Genomic DNA, 2,908 nt, shown 5'->3' with positions numbered 1-2,908 from the left:
GTCCTAAGAAGGATCGCACGTCTCTGATGTTCTTGGGTGGAGGTAGGTTAGAGATAAGATCGATTTTTGCCTTATCTACCTCGATTCCCTTGGACGAGATGATATGCCCAAGGACAATTTCCTTCTAAACCATGAAATGACACTTCTCCCAATTAAGTACCAAGTTCTTTTCTTCACATCTTTTCAGCACACATTTAAGACTTACCAAGCACTTGCTGAAAGATGGACCGTAAACAGAGAAATCGTCCATGAAGACCTCTAGATATTGCCCCACCATATCAGAAAAGATACTAAGCATACATCGCTGAAAGGTGGCAGGGGCATTATATAGTCCAAATGGCATTCTTCGGTAGGCAAAGGTGCCGTAGGGACATGTAAATGTGGTCTTTTTCTGGTCTTCAGGGGTTATCTCTATCTAGTTGTAGTCCGAATACTCGTCAAGGAAACTGTAATAGAAATGACCAGCTAACCTTTCCAGGATCTGATCATTGAATGGTAAAGGAAGGTGGTCTTTCCTCGTGACGGTATTCAACTTCCTGTAGTCAATGTACATTCTCCAACCAGTAATGATTCTAGTTGGCACGAGTTCATTATTAGCATTGGCTACGATGGTGATTCCGGACTTCTTAGGGACCACTTGAGTTGGACTCACCCATTGACTATTAGATATAGGGTATATGATACCCACGTTCAATAGTTTAAGAACTTCGGCCTTAACCACGTCCTTCATGTTTGGATTTAGTCTACGTTGTGGTTGCCAAGCAGTTTTTGCATTATCCTCAAGATATATGCAGTGAGTACAAATCGAGGGATTGATTCCTTTGAGGTCCGCTATCGTCCATCCCAGGGCTCCTTTATGCTCAGTGAGAGTAGATATGAGCATACTCTCCTGTTCTTTCTCCAAGTGGGCAGAGATCACCATCGGGTATGTCTCATCTTAACCTAAATAGGCATATTTCAAATCAGAGGGCAAAGGTTTTAGGTCAAGCTTCGGCGGCTTAAGGTTAGACGGTAGACGCATTACATCGGTTTGTGGCAATTCCTCAAATTGTGGCTTCCACCGGTTAACTTCAAGTACCTGTGCAGTATCAAGCAAGACACACGTCTCCCTAATCATGTCATCATCAAAATCATGAGAGTGGGCCAAGCACGTCTCTAGAGAGTCAGAGGATAAGGTTAGATGTGTCGTATCTTCCACTAAAGAGTCAATCATGTTAATGTCGTGGAAATCGTCATCCTTCTCTAAGTTTCTGCCGTTATTGAAAAAGATATTTGATTACAATGTCATATTCCCAAAAGACATAGTCATGACACCATTCCTGCAATTGATAATTGCATTTGAAGTGGCAAGGAATGGGCGGCCAAGAATGACGGGGATCTGAGTGCTTATGTTATTGATGGGTTCGGTGTCCAGGATGATAAAATCTACAGAGTAGTAAAATCTATCAACTTGGACCAATACATCCTCAATTATCCCTCTTGGTACACGAACAGAGCGATCAGCAAGTTGTAGTGTGGTTAGGGTGGGTTTTAATTCACCCAAACCTAACTGTTTGTATACCGAGTAGGGAATCAGATTGACGCTCGCTCCTAAGTCAAGAAGTACGTGATCAATTCGATGGTTCCCGATTACACATGATATAGTTGGGCTACCGGGATCTTTGAATTTCTGCGGCACGTCTTGCTTTAGGATGGCACTCACTTTCTTAGTCAAGAAAATTTTCTTTTGAATACTTTGCCGTCTTTTGGTCGTGCATAAGTCTTTCAGAAATTTGGCATATGAAGGAATCTATTTCACGACATCAAGTAGAGGAATGTTGACTTTCACTTGTTTCAACACCTCTAGGATATCCTGAGAGTTAGAGAGAGGTTTTGGTGAAACCAACCGTTGGGGGAACGGAGCAACTGGCTTCTCTAGAAGTTCGGGTTCTAATTTTTGTGCGGCATCACTAGATCCATCATTTTTGTCTTCTTCTGGTTCTTGAGGCTTTTTGGGCCTAACCGGAAGAGTTTATCAATGATCTTTCCACTCCTAAGAGTAGTGATGGATTTAATGTGCCCCATCTGATTTGAAGAGCTGGGATCGTTAATCTCGTACTGTGGTTTAGGATTGGGGAGAGGTTGTGCAAGAAGCATCCCCTTTTCTATAACCGTCATACGAGAATCTATCTTTTGCATAAAATCTGTAATTCCCCGCATTACCTGAGCCAGCTCTTGTATGGAATTTTGAACTGGTTCCTCTTGAGGTTTCACTTGGTTTGGATTTTGATTGAAGAAACCTTGAGGGGTAGCCGTTTGTCCATTCCTCCAACTAAAATTTGGACGATTTTTCCAACCAGGATTGTACGTATTGGAGTTAGGTCCAGTAAAAGGTCTTTGATAGTTGTTTACGGCATTGGCTTGTTCATTCAACACTCCTCGAAAGGCGGGTATTGTAGGACAATTTTCAGTTGTATGAATGTTGCAATCACAGATGCCGCAAACAATTTTCATTAACCTTATCTTTCTTTCCTTCCATGGCCTCAACTTTCCTTATGAGCGTAGTCACTTTACACTTGAGATCATCCTCTTCTTTCAAGAGATATAATCCACTTTTCTCCTTTAATTGAGTTGGCCTAGACGTGGTGTTCGACTTTGGGTAATAGTCCCATGATTGTATTTTTTCAGCAAGACTATCGAGGTAATCCCATACCTCGTCAACATCTTTATTAATGAACTCTCCATTACACATTGTCTCGACCATTTGGCGCATGGAAGATGTCAGTCCATCATAGAAAAAATTTGTAATGCGCCACGTTTCAAATCTGTGTTGTGGGCATGAACTGACCAAATCTTTGAACCTTTCCCAACATTGGAAGAATGTTTCATCTTCCTTTTGGGCAAAGTTCATGATTGCCTTTTTGAGAGT

At 41.8% G+C, this 2,908-nt stretch overlaps 1 non-coding gene across 1 annotated transcript; it reads left to right on the top strand.

Annotated features, from left to right (window-relative positions):
• The first annotated feature begins 2,801 nt into the window (after positions 1-2,801).
• LOC131244812 (small nucleolar RNA R71) lies at positions 2,802-2,908 on the top strand. The gene has a single exon (XR_009170585.1). It is a non-coding gene; the product is annotated as a small nucleolar RNA R71 (small nucleolar RNA).

The sequence above is a fragment of the Magnolia sinica genome, chromosome 4 (assembly GCF_029962835.1).
Source record: "Magnolia sinica isolate HGM2019 chromosome 4, MsV1, whole genome shotgun sequence".
Classification (NCBI taxonomy): domain Eukaryota; kingdom Viridiplantae; phylum Streptophyta; class Magnoliopsida; order Magnoliales; family Magnoliaceae; genus Magnolia; species Magnolia sinica.
Note: the sequence above shows the minus strand (reverse complement) of the source record. Positions and strands in the feature narration are given on the sequence as shown.